This window comes from Protomyctophum parallelum (genome assembly GCF_964188405.1).
Source record: "Protomyctophum parallelum genome assembly, chromosome: 17".
Lineage (NCBI taxonomy): Eukaryota > Metazoa > Chordata > Actinopteri > Myctophiformes > Myctophidae > Protomyctophum > Protomyctophum parallelum.
Genome location: NC_139719.1, coordinates 39329664 through 39350219, shown reverse-complemented (window position 1 = coordinate 39350219; position 20556 = coordinate 39329664). Strand labels below are relative to the sequence as shown.

Sequence of the window (20556 nt, the reverse complement as noted above, 5' to 3'; positions counted from 1 at the left end):
AAAATAAAACAAACATCCGTGAATTCATTAAAGGGATAGTTCAGTTTTTTTTTTACTTAAAGCGCAAATAACATGCATTTTAAAACTGCTTTTAATATTTAATAATCATATGGTCTATGTCCCTCAAAGTTATTTCTAATGGTTTGAGCCTCAATCACCACTCTGACATAACCAGGCCTTGTCATTTCTTTCTGGACTTTGAAAGCAGTTTTAGCTGCAGTACCACAATGTCCTGAGGTGGTGGGGGTGCTGATATGCAGATTATTTAATATTTGAGTAATTATAATACTGATGCTAGATAAAACCAGGCTTGTTTCCATTCCATGCCAGCTTGGAAAATCAACAATGGTGGACATTGTAAACAAAGTGGAAATGCAAATTTGGAACTCAAGACTGAAGAAGAGTTATTATACAAAGTAGGGTGACATTGATGACATCACTATGAGGCCAAAATCTGTCGAGCTGTTCCTGAGAGCAATTTCCATTAAAACACCCATATGACATGAAGGCCTGATTGTTCAAAATTGTTTATTTGTGGGGATAGAAAACACATATGGGAGCCCCAAAAACACAAAAGAAATTGAAAAAGTTGAATTTTATGTTATAGGTCCTTTAAGCTATATGAAATACTTGCCATTAATATAGTGGTTGCAACTGTATTAATTGATTCCCCGAGTCCTGTGGTGGGAGTTCTGCTCTGGTGTTATATTATATATATATATTATATATATAATATATGTCAATATTAACTAGTTCCGGTCATTTTGTGGGGGGCACAGGGGGCCACGCAGTAAAAGTAAATTAGTTCACAAAACTAACGTCATTTGTATTGTTGACCCATTTCTAAAATATTAGCGCAACTTTCGTTCAACTTTGACCCCTCTATCACATGGAACTACTTTTTGGGCGTAGTGATAGGGACATAAAAACCATAGTTCCGTGTGATAGAGGGGTAAAAAATTAACGAAAGTTGCACTAATATTTTAGAAATAGGTCAACAATACAAATTATGTTAAGTTTGTTTACTTTTAATGCCTGGCCCCCTGTGCCACCCACAAAATGACCAGGAACTACTTAATATTTCACCAAAACCAGAGCAGAACTCCCACCACGGTAGGGCTGCAACTAACGATTAATTTCATAATCGATTCATCGGCCGATTATTTAAACGATGAATCGATGAATCGGATTATGGCACCTTTTTGCAATTACTTACAAAAATTAGCTTCAAATTATTTTAGGCATGTTGTAACTAACAATAAAGACAATAAAAATGAATACTCATTCAAAATTAATATTTTACCCCCTTTTTTATCCAATTTGATTTCATTGCCATTCCTTGTACTTGTAATGATACTGTAATCTGTAATGTTGACCGTGTATAGCTGACTGTCTCTTTCCATTTCTATCTCTGGGACCCCAATTTTTTTTATTTAATTTCTATGGTCAAATCAATTGTGAGAGTCCATTTGGTTCCATTTTTGCACTCTCTGTTACAGACCCTTTAGGGTCCACTTGGTTTACTTCCTAACTATCTATAATGTAGCTGGAACTCCCACTATGAGAACCACTACACAGTCTGTGTGGACACGCACACAGTCACGCACACAGTCACACACACACACACACACACACACACACACACACATACGTTACAAGTAGCATGCTAGCTGATAGGGGAAACCGTTCTTATAGCAGCCATATTGGCATGTTCTCTAGGGTCTAGGCTCTAGTATCACATATTGCTAAAGTTAAACAGCACTGAATAAATCATTGTTAAGCTAAAACGTTCACGGAGATTTTTGCCCTGTGCCCACTTCAATGCGCTGCTGTGATTACACAGGTGGAACAAATGAGGAGCTAACGATCGTTAGCAAGCTACACTGCTAGTGCTCGTCGTAGACAGCCTGCAAGCTCACAGATTCAGACATTGTGGAGCATTTTTTGTCATAAGACAAACAAATATTGACAGTGGCCGTGCTCACAAATACCATGTTTTGGGACCTGTTGATGAGCTTGCAGATTTCGCGGAGCGCATCGCAGCCACAGCACAGAGCAACTTGACGCTGTGTGTGTGTGTGGGGGGGGGAGACTGAAGTTGGGAGAGATAGGGGTAGATGCGGAGCGGAGCGCTCTGGTCACGTTCAAGACAATATTGTGTTGTGTTTATAGTACCGACCCGTTGCATATTGTTCGTTCAGCCTAGTGCCGTTACTGAACGGTAAAAAGAAAGCAGCTTTACGTTACATTTTAATGTTGGAAAACACCCGCGATAATAATCGATAAGATAATTCGTTGGCAACGAATTTAATTATCGATTTTTATCGATTTAATCGATTCGTTGTTGCAGCCTTACACCACGGGACTCGGGCAATCAATTAAGACAGTTGCAACCACTATATTAATGGCAAGTATTTCATACAGCTTAAGATAAAAAAGTCTTTAAGACAGTTGCAACCACTATATTAATGGCAAGTATTTCATACAGCTTAAGTTAAAAAAGTCTTTAAGTCTCCCCCAAAGGTTGGGGTGAAGTATCCCTAAGAGAGGGATACTTCATTTAGTTCATTTATTCAGTACTACAGATGAATGCATCGCCTGATGGTGTCTAAGTTATTTCAACCATCACAGCCGTTGGGCTATGGATTCTAACAAAGAGGTCAGGTGTCTGTCTAGTGTCTGATGTCTGCTTCAAGTTAAATTGCCGTGTTTATGGCATCATTTACAACTTGGCGCTGTTTTTTTATATTTTCTTTATCAGTGCAGCTCGCCTTGAGTGCTACCATAAATTCATTTCAGGCACCTTTTTCTCTTCTGCCATGTCTGTCTGTTTGGATATGATCCTCCTGGGCACACTCGCTTTCGGGAACGTTTTGGAAAACGTTTGTGTTGTTATGCCGGGCCGTTTGTAAATCGATATGCTTGGGAGCTTCCTACGTTCACAGACTTCAGTTCCCACTGATGAGTCCCAGGCAGCAACCACAAACACCACCATGTCGTCACCGTTCTCAACCAACGCACAGGAAGTCTATGATCCTCCCCCGATAGGATAGAATATCAATTTCTTAGGATGTGTCAATTTTGTAAGAATTGTGAGTCTCTGTAAATATTCTGATGCTTACTTTAGTACTACGGTAGATTGCCAACCCTGGCCTGCAATTGGCTCAGCAGCAACTGTAAAAACCACACCCCCACACACACACACACACACACACACACACACCCCCACACACACCCCCACACACACACACACACACACACACACACACACTATAACCTTCTAAACTACATCCAGTGACATTCAACATCTGAGGCTGAATTGAACCGACAATCAAACAGTCTATTGTTTGTGTGTCCCCAACAACAACTCGCACTTGGAAAGCCCTATAGCATCACGGTGGTGAGAGGGACGTCCTCAATAAGAAATAAAGCCCCATAGCATCACGGTGGTGAGAGGGACGTCCTCAATAAGAAATAAAGCCCTATAGCATCACGGTGGTGAGAGGGACGTCCTCAATAAGAAATAAAGCCCTATAGCATCACGGTGGTGAGAGGGACGTCCTCAATAAGAAATAAAGCCCTATAGCATCACGGTGGTGAGAGGGACGTCCTCAATAAGAAATAAAGCCCTATAGCATCACGGTGGTGAGAGGGACGTCCTCAATAAGAAATAAAGCCCTATAGCATCACGGTGGTGAGAGGGACGTCCTCAATAAGAAATAAAGCCCTATAGCATCACGGTGGTGAGAGGGACGTCCTCAATAAGAAATAAAGCCCTATAGCATCACGGTGGTGAGAGGGACGTCCTCAATAAGAAATAAAGCCCTATAGCATCACGGTGGTGAGAGGGACGTCCTCAATAAGAAATAAAGCCCTATAGCATCACGGTGGTGAGAGGGACGTCCTCAATAAGAAATAAAGCCCTATAGCATCACGGTGGTGAGAGGGACGTCCTCAATAAGAAATAAAGCCCTAAAGCATCACGGTGGTGAGAGGGACGTCCTCAATAAGAAATAAAGCCCTATAGCATCACGGTGGTGAGAGGGACGTCCTCAATAAGAAATAAAGCCCTGTAGCATCACGGTGGTGAGAGGGACGTCCTCAATAAGAAATAAAGCCCTAAAGCATCACGGTGGTGAGAGGGACGTCCTCAATAAGAAATAAAGCCCTGTAGCATCACGGTGGTGAGAGGGACGTCCTCAATAAGAAATAAAGCCCTATAGCATCACGGTGGTGAGAGGGACGTCCTCAATAAGAAATAAAGCCCTGTAGCATCACGGTGGTGAGAGGGACGTCCTCAATAAGAAATAAAGCCCTATAGCATCACGGTGGTGAGAGGGACGTCCTCAATAAGAAATAAAGCACTATAGCATCACGGTGGTGAGAGGGACGTCCTCAATAAGAAATAAAGCCCTATAGCATCACGGTGGTGAGAGGGACGTCCTCAATAAGAAATAAAGCCCTGTAGCATCACGGTGGTGAGAGGGACGTCCTCAATAAGAAATAAAGCCCTATAGCATCACGGTGGTGGGAGGGACGTCCTCAATAAGAAATAAAGCCCTATAGCATCACGGTGGTGAGAGGGACGTCCTCAATAAGAAATAAAGCCCTATAGCATCACGGTGGTGAGAGGGACGTCCTCAATAAGAAATAAAGCCCTGTAGCATCACGGTGGTGGGAGGGACGTCCTCAATAAGAAATAAAGCCCTATAGCATCACGGTGGTGAGAGGGACGTCCTCAATAAGAAATAAAGCCCTATAGCATCACGGTGGTGAGAGGGACGTCCTCAATAAGAAATAAAGCCCTATAGCATCACGGTGGTGAGAGGGACGTCCTCAATAAGAATGTCCACTCGGCTCCAAAGGCCGACAGCACCATTGTCAGTGAGGTCATGCACCACAAGCATGCATGTGTACACGCGCGCACACACACACACACACACGTGCACGCACGCACGGTCGCACGCACACACGCACACGCACAGAGAGCAGGCATGTGCCCAAAAAAGGACGGTAGGTGTAGAGTAGTAACTACAGCTGGGTTTAGTGGGTGTGTGTGTGTGTGTGTGTGTGTGTGTGTGTGTGTGTGTGTGTGTGTGTGTGTGTGTGTGCTCTGTGCTGTATCACAGGCTATGAGCTCCCCTATGTCTGAGAGAAAGGCACTATTAATACTCGGAGCAGGTTTGGATTTCATGCCCGGGGCGGGGCGGGCAGTCAGTCACCCCATTCTTACCTCCAATGTTTCCCTCTTCAATCCATGAGCTAATAGAGTATACCCTCTGATCGACCCTCGGATCTGATCAGGCTCTAAAAACAGTTTGCGAGCCGGATTACGTCATATGCCAGCCAAGTCTATCTATATGGCATGTTGTTTGTTTTAGAGCACTTGTTATGACGTAAATCGTTTGCCCAGCCAAGTCTATGGACTTTTAATGTTTGTTTAGGGCAGTAAAGGACAACGTAAGATGTCACGTTGGCTGAGGTTTAAATAATTTTTGTTTCATACGAGAGAGAAACCAATGTGGAAAAAGACGAAACGCTAAATTGAAACAGAACCGGAGAATTCATAGAAGAAAAGGAGCCAAGGAGTCTTGGCTGCAACCTCGTCATTAGGGATGCACCGATCCGATACTCGTATCGGAGATCGGCACCGATCCAGGCTAAAAATCTAGATCGGGTATCGGTGGCAAATGGGCCGATCCGATAATTATGTGTAATTACAGTATGAAAACAACTCTACCTCCTCTGTGACACAGCAGTGTAGTATTGACAGTATAACACTGCTCACACATTAACCTGGTCTAATTGTTGCACAGTTATTTAATAAATAATTCAGTGCATTTATATCTGTGTTTGTTACATTTTGTTTTACAAAGTTGGGAAAGTAATGTTTAAGTCAAGCCTTGATGTTGCCTTACACAAAATAATGATTCCAGACTCCACACAGTGAGGCATACAGCTTAATAGGTTATTACGTTTCTTTGTGGGGGGTATCGGATCGGTACTCTGTATCGGCAGATACTGGACCCCCATGTATCGAAATCGGTATCGAATGCCAAAAAGCCGGATCGGTGCATCCCTACTCGTCATGTAGCAGCCAAGTCTATGGACCAGTGTTGTTTTCCTCGACTAAAACTAAGACGAAAAAATGTCCGTCGACTACTAAACTAAATGGAAAGACTAAATATATTGACAATTTCGTCAAATAAAAACTAGACTAAAATGTTAGGAAGGGAGTCAAGGGACTAGTGGAGAAGAGATCCAGTATATTAAAGTAGACAAGACATTTTACACTTTGTTTCATGCTGAAAATAGCAGATCTACAAGCTCACAACGCGTCGTGAGATCGGCAATTTTAAAATCAGCCATTACGACAGCATCAAGGCCCGACAAAATACATTTTAGTCGACTAAATCAACTGTAGGTTTAGTCGACTGAAACTAGACTAAAACTAAAACATTCCTGGTGACTAAAGTTTCATTTCAAAGGACTATGACTAAACGAAAATAGAAATGTGCTGCCAAAAACACTGCTATGGACTCCCCCATGACATTACAAAATAAAAAATGCACCACTCAATTCACACAAGTGTGACTTTTAATACCTCTAAAAAAAAAAAAAGTAAAAACATAATACCATTAACCAATCATTATGAATTACAGGTCTTGGGTTAAATGTGGCAAAAATAAAATAAATCTACATCAACAGCAGCTACGGAAGGGAGAATCACATCCATGCATGAGTTTCCCATTCACGGATGGCTTGCCGTGTTGTGTTCAGGCCAAGGAAATAAACAATGTCTGTCTGTCTGTCTGCAAAACACTGACACTCTAGATCAAAGATCTGTGTGTGTGTGTGTGTGTGTGTGTGTGTGTGTGTGTGTGTGTGTGTGTGTGTGTGTGTGTGTGTGTGTGCACGCGCAAATGAGAGTGTGTGATCTGTTATGTTCAGCAGCAGTGATTCTCTTTAAAAATAAAACAAACACGCTAGCATCGCCTAGCAACCAGCCACCCTCCAGTGCAAACATTCGAGGCGGGCTTCATTCAGCAACATCCCCTCTCTCTATGTCACACACACACGCAAAATGTACGTGCGCTTGCGCGTTCGACACGCGCGCACTTACATGCCTGGTAGAAAAGAGGAATGGCTACAGTAGTTGCATCATCTTCCCATTAAAAACAGGCACAGCGGCAACCAGACCCTGTAAGGAGAGACATGCAGACAGGCGAGCATGCATGTGCGCCGCGCACACACACACACACACACTGCGACATTTCCCCCTTCACGTTTACAGCGTGTGCTTGCACATACACGCACAGAAAGGAAAAGTAGTTTTATTTCAGATACCAGACCGAAACTAGGCACTCTCGACCACTACCTCTCTAAATCGCTGTCAGCCGCAAGCCGAAACTAAGTCAACCTCCTCCTCTCCTCTCCTCCTCCCTCCTCCCCCCCCCCCCCCCACACACACACACACACACACAAGACAATTGTGGCAGCCAAAAACCGCTGGCTCTAAAGAGGGAAGTGGAGGTACGAGATTGCATAATGCCGCCTAGTGTCTCAGTTAAGCTCTGTGGTCAGTCAGGAGTCTCTCACTCACTCACACACACACACACACACACACACACACACACACACACACACACACACACACACACACACACACACAATATGCTCTCTTATGAGGGAGATTATCGTAAGGCTTGCAGTGTGACACACACACACACACACACGTTTGCTATTCCATGTTCCCGGGCAAATGCTGCATCCAGTTTTCCTTCTTTCACACCCTCAAAGTCTAGAGCCAACGTGACAACACGTCCGCCACAGTGGCAGAGAGGAGAGACAGAGCCGCTTAAAGGACACCATCGCCAATCAGTCAATCGACGCGTCCTTCCTACCCCCACGCATGATGCCCCACCCACCTAACTTATGTTCCCCCGCGTTGACAGCCCAGAGGGTGGGGTAGGGGATGGGCTCGTCTTCTCATGAATCGAGCCATACATAAGTACCACGCTAAGACCCCGGCTCTCTCTCTCTCTCTCTCTCTCTCTCTCTCACACACACACAGGATAAGCTGGGATCACAAGGAGGGAGGGGCCCGTTGTCATGGACGCAGCCCAGCCTGTATGCAACCAAGGGGGCGTGTGGTGTGGGCCGGCTCTGGGTGCACTCCAGTATGACAGTCGGAGGAGCGTCTTGTCGGCGTTTAAGTTCGGCGACTGAAACAATGATGAAAAATGTTCGTAGACTATTTAGTTTTTACCTACGAAAACCAACTAAAAACTACACTATGGTGACTAAAACTTAAGCCAAACAAATAAAAAACCACTAAACTTACTAGACTAAAATGTTAGGGAGTGACTAGTCGAGACGAGATCCAGTAGAAGACATGTCATCTTATATGTTTGGTTGTGTGCAGGTGTGAGTCTCTCCAGCACACAGCCAAGTATAAACCAGGCATTTCAACGACATCACAGCATAGTATTTGGACGAGACCTGCCCTTTTCAAATGGCAGATTATCAAAGTGGTAAAAATGAGCCTAGTCGCTTCTATGGGTGGTTGTTGTTTCTCTTGCAAAATCTGGCAACAGTGCCGATTAGCAGCATTACGTACACCTGCAGTGCCCTAGTAGGGAGGAAGTGAACAGCTATTGAATGAAGCAGCACACAGTGAACCACTCAATGGCCCCGGCCTGGAAGGGCCAAGAACCGTGTTGTTTTTGGCAGCAAATTTCTATTTTAGTGTAGTCATAGTCATTGGACTGAAACTCCAGTTTTAGTCATATTTTAGTCACCTGGACTGTTTTTAGTGTTAGTCTAGTTTTAGTCGACTAAGTGTCATGCGATTTTAGTCGACTAAATCCACAATGCTGAAAATAGCCGATCTACAAGCTCGCTTGTAGATCTGCTATTTCCAGCATGTAATCAAGTGTCAAATGTCTTATACTGGATCTCTTGTCCACTAGTCCCTTCCTAACATTTTAGTCTAGTTTTAATTTGACGAAATTCTCTATTTATTGAGTCTTAGTTTTAGTCATCATAGCTTAGTTTATTTAGTTTGTCAGTGAAAAAAGGTAGTCGTCGAACATTTAGTGGATGAAATCAACACTGGCGAAGAATAACGTCAATAGATTCCTTGGGACTCAGGTCTACTAACTAGTATAGTTTAAGTTAACCACATTTAACCTGGTATGCTTATTTTGGATCCATTTTCACTACTAGATAGAATTACATTTAAATATTAACACATTTTGGGCGGGAACCCCTTTGTGTTTTAAGCATTCTGTTCTACTTTAGCGTTTAGCTATTGACAAATAGCAGATCTACAAGCTCATAGCGTGTCACCGAGTGCCGCACTACGAGCTTGTAGGTCTGCCATTTTTGAAAAATCGTGATAATGTGGCGCAAATCTTTGAATATATATTCTTTCAGAGCGAATGTTTTTGCTTCTGGGGAGGTCCCTGGAACAACATATGTTCAGATGGGGGGTCTGCGGGCCAAATACATATATTGTTTTGAGAACCACTGATATAGAAACGCAGGTTTTTCAGAAAACTGTCATGATTTAGTCAAGACATTTTGTAGAATCGAGCTCGGGTCTAAATGGGTTAAATTAATTTTGTCAACCGTCTTATATCAACTGTCTTATCCCATTCTGACCGGGCACCCATTTTGGTGTTGGCATCATGTTATGCTTTAGCTATTGAAAAATAGCAGATCTACAAGCTCATATCGCGCCACCGAGTGGCGCGATACGAGCTTGTAGGTCTGCTATTTTTTGAAAAATCGAAGAACGACTGACATTTTTAGAATCTGATCTCAGGTCAGAATGGGTTGATCAGACCAGTGTGTGTCCAGTGGAAACCTCGTATGAATCTGATCTCAGGTCAGAATGTCTTATATACAGTAGCAGGGGATTATAACATTGTCTTGGTGATTCTCTACATGACTAAGCCCAGTGTTGGAGAGCGGATGCAATTTGCCAGTTAAATTCCTCTGGGAAGACACAAGGTCTCCTCAGGTCACCGATGAAAGTGAAAATAGCTTCCCTTCTACCGCACAGACTCAAATCCAGCCATTTATACCACAGCATTCAGAATATAATAGGATATTTATTATTTCCCCCATCACATCTCCCCCCTCCTGCATTTAACCCATTTTGGGCGGGAACCCCATTTGGTGTTTTAAACAATGGTATACTTTAGCTATTGAAAAATAGCAGATCTAGGTCTGCTATTTTTGAAAAATCATTAACATGAAGGTGCAAAGCTTTGAATATATATTCTTTCAGAGCGAACGTTTTTAACTCAAATCTTTGCTTCTGGGAGGTGGTCCCTGAAACAACACATTTTCAGATGGGGGTCAGCGGCCAATTTCATATATTTGTGGGGGTCCTTGACATGAAATATTGAGAACCACACAAAAACAAAAAAAAATTAATTTCGACATCAGGCCTAAATGGGTTATAGAAACAAAACATTCCTGCAAAGGGTGGGCAATAATGCAGGCAGTGGCTGACTGTGTCACACAGACACGCTGGTGAGCTGGCAGGAGCTGTGGAGCTGCACTGCGCTTTATGTGAAAAGAAACCCCAATATAGGCTAGTATAGGCAGCTCATCATCATGAAGCAAAGGACTACAACGCCAGTGTCTTCTAAAGCAGTAAGTAAGTAGCCTTGCCGAGCCATGAGGCCCATAGGGCAGTAGCCTATGTCCTGTTTCTGTAGCGTGAGGCAGCTTGATGTACAAGTGCACCCCCTGGACATGGCGCTAGTATGTCGCAGGGACTTACCCCCAATCCAACCCTTGATGCTGAGTGTCAAGCAGGGAGGCATTGGGTCCCATTTTTACAGTCTTTGGTATGACCCGGCCGGGGATTGAACCCCGACCTCCCAGTCTCAGGGCGGACAATCTAACCACAAGGCCACTGAGCTGGCTTCTAAAGCGTCACCTTTAATACCCACTAGGATTGGGATCCGGAGGAACCAGATCCAACACAGAGGAACCCGGAATCGGTTCCATCATAATATTTCCGTTCCGTAATGTGAACTTCATATCTGGCTGCTATAGAGCGTCGCAGTCCCGCCCCCTGTCATGACGACGCCAGGCCCAGGAAATGATTCCCAATGCATTTTCCCAAAGAAAAGTATTTATTTAAAGCCAACTCGAGTTGTGACAAATCATGACAATAAACACAGTATTTTGGACCAAACAAATAATTACAAAGAAGAACAACAAAAAGTTTGTAACGTGCCGTTTTTTTCTTCTAATTCTTTGTTCGGCCCAACATTTTTTAGTTTGTTGTCATGATTTGTCACAACTCCAGTTGGCTTTGTACGAGTCTTAAAAAAGGTCTTTAAATAAATACTTTTTGAAAAGTCTATGAGGAAAATGAACGGGGAATCATTTCCTGGGCCCTGCTAGGGGGCAGGACTGCGACGCTCTATACAATACCAGTGGTTCTCAAACATTTAACCCATTCTGACCGGGCACCCATTTTGGTGTTGGCATCATGTTATGCTTTAGCTATTGAAAAATAGCAGATCTACAAGCTCATATTGCCACCGAGTGGCGCGATACGAGCTTGTAGGTCTGCTATTTTTGAAAAATCGAAGAACTACTGACATTTTTTAAATCTGATCTCAGGTCAGAATGGGTTAATCAGACCAGTGTGTGTCCAGTGGAAACCTCGTATGAATCTGATCTCAGGTCAGAATGGGTTAAATTTCAAGGACCACCATAACTCTGACCCGGCCGTAAGGGTTCATTTGGTTCCATGTGTAATTCTGTCAGAGTAACAGACCCGTAAGCCAAGGGTCCATCCATTTGGTCCCATCCCGTCAGGTAATCCATAGGGTCCCTGGACCTCAGTTTGAGAACCACTACAATAATATGAATATTATGTATTAGGGATGCACCGAAAGGGAAATTCTTGGCCGAAGCCGAATACCGAATATAGGAAACAGTCGGCCGAAAACCGAATATGATTAATATTATATATCTTTTTTCCTACCATTGCTGTCATGGCCGCACCTTAACCCATTCTGACCTGAGATCAGATTCATGCGAGGTTTTCCACCGGACACACACTGGTCTGATGAACCCATTCTGACCTGAGATCAGATTCTAAAAATGTGGCCCAGGCCGTAGCGTAACGGTCTGGGCACCGGACTGGTAATCCAGTCGCAGTGTGCCGCGGGTTCGACTCCCGGACCCGACACGGCCTTTACTGCATGTCATCCCCCCATCTCTCTCCCGTTTCCTGTCAGCCTACTGTCTGTCCCTTCAAAAATCAATAAAAGGCGTAAACAAAAAAAAGATTCTAAAAATGTCAGTTGCTCTTCGATTTTTCAAAAATAGCAGACCTACAAGCTCATATCGCGCCACTCGGTGGCGCGATATGAGCTTGTAGATCTGCTATTTTTCAATAGCTAAAGCATAAGATGATGCTGACACCAAAATGGGTGCCCGGTCAGAATGGGTTCAAGCTACCTGATTTATGGCAAAATAAATGGTTACGGCAAAACTTAACTTAAATAATTATGGGTCCATAAAACATTTATTCAACTCTTTTGAATGCATCAATTGCATACACTATTCGGTGATATATTTTCTGCCTAGTCGGACCGAAACCAAATTGGCCGAAAATGCATTTTCAGCCATTTTCTGCCGAATGTTTTCTGCAGACGAATATTCGGTGCATCACTAATATGTATGCAATACTGTAGGTATTGTATCATTTAATTTGTGTTCTTAAAAATATATACAACGAAGGCCAAAAGTATATCTCTGCTGTCCGGTGGAAACAACCCAACTCCAAAAAGTAAATTTTTCAGGAAATTATAGAAAACCTTATATTTTGAAAACAAAGCAATACTGCCTCATCAAAGTTGGTGTTGTGAGCTAGTTAGCTGCTTTAGCAGACAGTTTGAGTGAGAGTCCAATAGAGTTAAAAGGTTTTGTCCAAAGAGTTTACCACTTTCCATTGGTTCGATATTTTCGAAAAGAAATCCAAAACCTAAAGAATTGAGTTATGAGGTTTCATCCCGAAAGCAACGATGCATTTTTTTCAAAATGTAGGAATTGTTAAGGGAAATAGGTAATCGTTAAAATAATAATAATTTTAAAAAAAAGCATCCCAACCCCATTTACCACCCGTTAAAATCAAAGTCACTGGCTTCAACGAACCAGTGATATTGCTGGTGAATCTTTGTCCAATAACATTAATTACATCTGCCATCCCAAGTCAACGTACTCCCTGATTAGACGGTAGACACTAGACAGCTACAACGATTCAAAGGTCAGCAATAGGGTATTTGTAATTTGATCTTTTCGCAACTCTGCATTCTCATATAACTAGCTCATCCGTTGTTACAGCCAGGCCTAACAAACTTTGACCACTTTGGGTGCGTGAATAGAATAGTGACGATATATACCCACTCACTCAATAAGCAGCAACTCAAATGCTGGAGAACCAATGTACAGTGATATCTCACCAATCTTCTCCAACCTAGATCTGAGCCCATGTTTGTGACAAGGTATTATTATTATTATTTTTACTGAGCCCTGTGCTGCTAGCTGGCCATCCCCCTCCACCTTAACCCATTCTGACCCGAGATCAGATTCTAAAAATGTCTTCTACATCCTGACAGTTTTCATTCTGACCTGAGATCAGATTCTAAAGATGTATTCTATGTCAGTCGCTCTTCGATTTTTCAAAAATAGCAGACCTACAAGCTCGTAGCGCGCCACTCGGTGGCGCGCTATGAGCTTGTAGATCTGCTATTTTTCAATAGCTAAAGCATAACATAATGCCAAAATGGGTTCCCTCCCAGAATGGGTTAAGTGAAACCCAGCCTCCTACTGTGTCAATATCAGTTGATTTAGTGTGTGTCAAAACCGATAAACAATTAGTTTCATAGTGCTGGCAATTCAATCAAATATAGTTTGGTCAGCAACTTCTTGCTGCAGCTTGAGCTGTGCATAAAAAAAACAAAAAGCTTTGTGAAGAGTACGGATTTAACCGTAAGTCTCCGAATGTGAAAACAAAACAATGGGTACAGTGTTAATTCTTAGTCAGGGCCAGGTTTAGCCACAGCAGTGTCTCAGCTTGCCATGTCAAATGTAAAACAATCTGACCCGTCTGAATTGAGTGGTGCTGTACTGTACTGTACTGTACTGTACTGTACTGTACTGTACTGTACTGTACTGTACTGTACTGTACTGTACTGTACTGTACTGTACTGTACTGTACTGTACTGTACTGTACTGTACTGTACTGTACTAGCCCTCCTCCCTGGCCTGTGTTTGTCTGAGGCTGTACAACAGTGACACTTGGTGAACAAACAATTCTATTTTGTTACTGCACATTTACTATGGTACTCTATTGTGATATGAAGTCATATGAAAATAATTTCATTTAAAAATGATTATAGAAACATTTTAAAATACACAATTTTCTTGGCCTGGCTCCGTGGCTCAGCGGTCCAGGCACCTTGGCTGGTAATCCAGTCTGGCAGTGTGCCGCGGGTTTGACTCCCGATCCCGACGGCCTTTACTGCATGTCTCCCCGTCTCTCTCCCCATTTCCTGTCAGCTTACTGTCTGTCCCTCCATAAAATATATTAAATAAAGGCGAAAGCCACAAAAAGAATAACCAGATTGTCTTTAATGTTTTTAAAACTATTTTTCCACAAATTAGTCTTGAAATGGGGGTCGTTTTATAAATCAGTCTTATAATATTCGGCACAATACGGTAATAGTAAGGGTCTCCCTCCATGAGAACCTTGACTAAAACTAAAACACACCCTTTAGTCCTCCCAAAGTCTCTCTGGTTTGGCCGTCTCACCTGCCCCAGCGCCATTATATAACGGCTGAGATAAGAATATGCGTATCAGTGACTGACCTCCTCCCTTATCTGGTAGAGGTCAAACTCCAGGAGGTGACGTCACACACAGTCACCTGTGCTCAATATCACCACCTGATCCTGATAGGAGGTGGGTCTCTCAAACTGCATATGGGGGGGGGGGGGGGGGGGGTCTAGTAAATGGCTGCAAAGATGACACTCCCATTCAACAAAGTCAGGATTGCTTAGACAATGTAAAAGTTTGAGAACCAAATATTATTTGGTTCTCAAACTTTTACATTTCTTTTTTTTTTATTTATATTTTTTGTCCCACAATTTTGTAACCCATTTTTCACCCCTGTGTCAATCATCCTGTGATGTGATCCTGGGCTCTACACACCCTCCGCCAACCTAGGGAGAGCAACGGACTTAACTCATGCTTCCTTCATGCTTGAGTGTCCAAGTTGCTCCTTTACACCTGACAGGGGGGAGTTTCCCTGGTTGGACGTAGCGCGTGGAAGGAACACGTTATTCCAACCAGTTCCTTTTTCCCCTCCATCAGGCGTCCCGGCTGGCCAGGGGGAGGCAGTTTAGAGACCAGGATTACTGCATGTTTTTTGTGAGGGTACCTACCCTAGGGGACACGGGGAGAACATGCAAACTCCACACAGAAAGGCCCTTTCGCCAACCCCGACTTTTACATTTCAAGGACAGCCATGATGACTCAGAGCTAGGGCTTTAATCAGACCAGTGTGTGTCCAGTGGAAACCTCGTATGAATCTGATCTCAGGTCAGAATGGGTTAAGCAACTAGTCGACTAGTGAATCCACTAGCCGACCTTGTTGGTACTAGTTGACTAATCGATTTTGTAGGCCTCAAGATCAGGTAAATTATAATTATAGTCACCAATGTACACAGTTTTTAAATGTACAAATATTTATATATATATATATATATTATTATTTTTTTACTTAATAATAGGTAGTTAAACAACTAGTCGGCTACGACTAGTCGACTAGTAAACTAGGCAACTAGTAAAAATGACAAGAATTGAATGCCCTACTCAAGAGCGTACGAATAGAACTCCTCAAGGAACCCTGCTGAGCATCCCCCGGAGACCCACTTTGAGAGCCACTGGTTCAGACGTTCCTGCTGGTACTGCTAAAGAAGAAAATAAATCACGGCAAGATGCAACTGCATGTTGACCAAAGCATTTTAAACTCATTCTGCCCTTCTACCCTCTAAGCTTTTTCCATTTGAAAGGCTGCCTTTCAAAACTGGTAGCACAAGAACCCTAAAGCAATCAATTTTCTAATTGAATTAATCATGTCTGAAATGCATCTTACACAATACACACACATACAATACTCACAATGTCAAATCTAAAAGGGTCTAAAACTGATCCACGTGCCACAAGTCCTGTTCAAGTGCATCATCCTTTTTGTCCAATTGTTGTTGGGGTTTTCTTTTTGGGGGGGGGGGGCGAACCCTTCTAATTGCCATGGCATCGAGGGCAATTTTAAAGAGACATTTTTGGCAGCTGCACTAGCCCTGTGAGAAGACGCATTGATGAACGCTGCTGAACTGTTACACCAACATGTGAACTTTGAACGCAATGTTATACTTTAAGCTATTGAAAAATAGCAGATCTACAAGCTCATAGCGCGCCACCGAGTGCCGCGCTATGAGCTTGTAGGTCTATTTTAGAAAAATCGTGTGGGTTTTTCATGGATGGGTTTTTCTGAAAACTGTCACGATTTAGAAGACATTTGTAGAATCGTCCTCAGGTCAAAATGGGTTAATTCTCCTACCAGGGCTGAGGAATGAGGGCTGAGGCACCTTGTATGTCACACTCAAACTATATATATATATATATATATATATATATATATATATCGTATGACAAATATGCAAACTGAGTTCATCATTGAGTCCATGTTAAAAGGTTTAAAATAATCCAATCACAAAATTGTGAACAGGTTTCTCTTATTTTTAACAAATCCAGCACGTTTACGTAGGTAGCGTCGATTTAAAAGATCATAAATCACACCACGATGCGTTGTGAGCTTGTAGATCTGCCATTCTCACTAAAATAATCGTTCATTAGTCATAATTGAGGCAACGGTTTGAAATAATCGTCATATTGAATTGATTTGAAGTCACATTGCTCAGCCCTACCCTCATAGGAGTGGAACTGTGATATAGAACAATGGCAACTTGTCTGGAAACTATATCCATTTCACCTTACACAGTCCAAAGAAAACAAGTTTACATTTACACCACCAGATTCAAATTTTAATGTAGGATTTGAATGTGTAGACTGGGTTCCCAGAGATAAAAAGAAAATCCTTGTCAAACTGGGAAGAGGGGTCACTATAAGCATAACCTGCCCATATATTGATTCACTCATGTGTCATGCCTTTAACTCATTTTAGCCCTGCACAACCATCATAATTCAGCTCATCTGTGGTTAGCTGGTCATAGCAGAGAGACACAACCGGCCAACCAGGCAATCCCAAAACAAAGTTCTGCATAGAAGGCTGGGGGGATCGGATTAACCGCTGGAGGGGGTGGGGGGGGGGACCGTGTTCAATAATTAACCCAACATTTTTAACCACCGTGGCTACGAGGCTAACGCTAGCTAAAGTCACTGATCCACTACAATGGCTGAATGGCACCATGGAGAGATTGTGTTTCAAGCAAGCAGCCAAACTGCTAGTAAAAAAAGACCACAAGACTGTGGTGCAGCAGGGGACGTAGTTTTAAGCGCCGCATGTGTGGCATTTTTATTGATAAGATTAAAGTTGAAGTGTTTACCAACCAACCCACTGACTGACTGGTCCGCATGCTCAAAACTCCATTTCACAAACACCTCTATAGCCTGCTTTCCAGCTATATTACTCGTTATGTTACCATAACCGCTATGATGATAATAGCCAATTGCAGTGCATTGTACTGTATGATTTCAAAAGGCGTAGAATCAAAGTGTTTATACTGCCTTTGTTTTGATTGCGTTTCATTCAAAGTAAACCCATATTTTGTGTGTGTGTTTTTTTTTTGTAAGTTTACACAGATCGCAATACTACTACACTGGTCGCCACTGCAGGGAAGGCCCAGCTGTGTTTCTACTGCTTGCTTGTTGCTAGTACTGTAGTGCTGCTATAGCTAACTAGATAGCTGTTAAATTAGCCTCAAGTGGGCTAGTAAGCTAGCGATACTAGCCCACTTGAGGCTACTTTAACATTAACAAGCACCACTGACCACCGTCAGGGCCAACGACCCGTGGTGGGGGGGGGGGGGGGGGGGGGGGGGGGGGAGAGACAAGTGTCGCCGGCTCGCCGTGATCAACACAGCACAGGCAGGCAGGCGGCACTTTGATTCTTTCTTCGGAGTTCGGAGGCGTCGGTCGGCGTTTTTGGGAGACAAAAACATATACAAAAATATATATATAGATAGATATACGTCATTGTCGTCGGGCTACACCGATACTGTACTGACTCACTGACCGCCGTGTAAATAAAACGAAGCCGTTTGTTTGGGGGGGGGGGGGGGGGGGGTTATTATGTGTCGTTGGTTTCGCACAGCCAGCCGTTGGTTTGGTTTCACAGCTTGTCAAAACGGTGTGTGTGTGTGTGTGTGTGTGTGTGTGTGTGTGTGTGGCTAATGACGTTAGCCTCTCTCCCAGTCTCCCTCACACACACACACACACACACACACACACACACACACACACACACAGTCACACTCACAGTCTCACACACAGTCACACAAACACATACACACAGATACAACAAGCTAGCTACTTACGTTTTCCTGCCGTTCTGTTAAGAATGTAGATCCAATCTCACAGACAGACCAAGTCCTTTTCCTCCTCGGTGATGTGAAGATATAGTTATAAACCTAACTAACTTACATCTATGTATAAATATATATATATGTATATAATGTCTGTCAAGCTAATGCTAACCGGGGCTAGCTTGGTGGTGGTGGTGTTTCCTTATTTTGACATACACACACACACGCGCGCGCACGGAAAATAATAATAATAATAATAATACACGAGATTTGTTGTTGGCCTCTCTCTCTCTCTCTCTCTCTCTCTCTCTCTGTGTCTCTCTCTCTCTCTCTCTCTCTCAGATGAGCGAAGATAATTCCTTTCTCCGCGGTTCTTCTTCCCTGCTTGGACGGCGTTGATTCACACGCATGTTTGACGCCAAGTTTGTGTCCCTCTTTTCGCTCCGTTAAAACAACAGTTCGCTACAAATAAGGCTCTCTCTCTCTCTCTCTCTCTCTCTCCTCTTCCGCACAACAAACCAGACGGTGAACCGGCTAGAGAGCGGCTAACTAAGACAGATCGGGAATGGGGGGTTTATATTATTAGATAATATAATAACAACCCGGGTGTTGTTCGTCCATTGAAAAGGCCACAGAGCAGAGGCTCAGCTATCCTTCCACTTTGGGTGCTGAACAGCGTTGCCAGATTGTGCGAGAGAAATGAGCCACCGAGGCCTATGAAAACAAGCTCAAAATAATGTAAGCCTACTCCACAAAAATGTAACCTCGGCCTCACCAGGCTTTCCACCACGGAGGACAAAAATGAGCAATTTATAAATCTAATATTCATCAACCGATCTACAAGCTTGTGATGCTGTTTTTACCAAAAATCTAGTTTGTTAATTCAAAATAAATAAATGGGGGTTCTGTGTGGACAATTCAATGGGGGTCCTGACCTGGCTTGACAATGAAAATGTTTGAGAACCACTGGTTTAAACAACTATTTAGGAAACAAGCCTAAATACGCTACTACACTTTAGAAACAACAAAATACCGCAACCGGCGCAACTTAATATTTACAAAACAGCTTTACAGGAAAAAAAAACAAGCCCAAAGTCGCTTATAATAAGCGGACATGGCAACACTGGTATCAGTAGAGGAGGTGCTATTTTTGGGTACGCGCGCCGCCATTGGTCTACACCGCATCGGAGGCCGATTGGGCCTTCTACTCTGCCAATCAGCTCTGCCCCCTCTATTCCAAAGCCGCGTTCTCATTGGTTCCCCGTTACATACAGCAGTGGTTGTCAAACATTTTGTCAAAATTGATATGAATGAATCTGCTGGGGGCGGCGGCGCTGGTCGCTGGAACACCCTCAAGGACCCTCTGAGGGTCCCCAAACCCCACTTTGAGAACCACTGCTTGTAGTTCTGCTATATTTGAATAGCCAAAGTATAAAATAATGGTTAATGACAATTAAAATCTACAGTGACACGGATGCTTTCCCAGTTTGAATGGGTTAATGGGGTGATTTTCAGAAGAAAAAACAACAGATGTATTATATTTCATATAGGCTACTGTAAAACAGGAGTTTTTTTATGCGAGTACTTCTTCCATCACTGTCTATAGCTACTGTATAACATAATCAGTATAGATCTGTCTCAAAATTGAGGAAAAAGTGCAAACACAGAGATGGGTGGGACTGCGGTAGAAAGATGTTGAGTGAGTCTGCAATCCTGCAATGCAATCTGCACAAACTTGGATGCCAGGAGGGAGAAAAGTATAGGCCTATATATAATATTTGAACGTCAAGTTCAGAAAGCTTCAGGTCACTGGTGTGTAACAGGTGAACCTGGCAGAGGCAATACAAAGTGGAGGTCATGTTTACTGCCGGAAAAATAGCTACATGTTTTTACTTAAGTAAAAGTATCAAT

The 20556-nt window shown here is 43.0% G+C and overlaps 1 protein-coding gene across 5 annotated transcripts in view; it reads right to left on the bottom strand.

Moving 5' to 3' along the window:
- ppm1bb (protein phosphatase, Mg2+/Mn2+ dependent, 1Bb) overlaps positions 1-19310 on the bottom strand; it is a 36074-nt gene extending 16764 nt beyond the window's left edge. For all 5 annotated transcript variants that reach the window (XM_083787947.1, XM_083787949.1, XM_083787948.1 and 2 more), the window contains exon 1: positions 18658-19310. The gene's annotated coding sequence lies outside the window, so the exon portion shown is untranslated. The remainder of the gene's footprint in view (positions 1-18657) is intronic.
- Positions 19311-20556: the final 1246 nt, after the last annotated feature.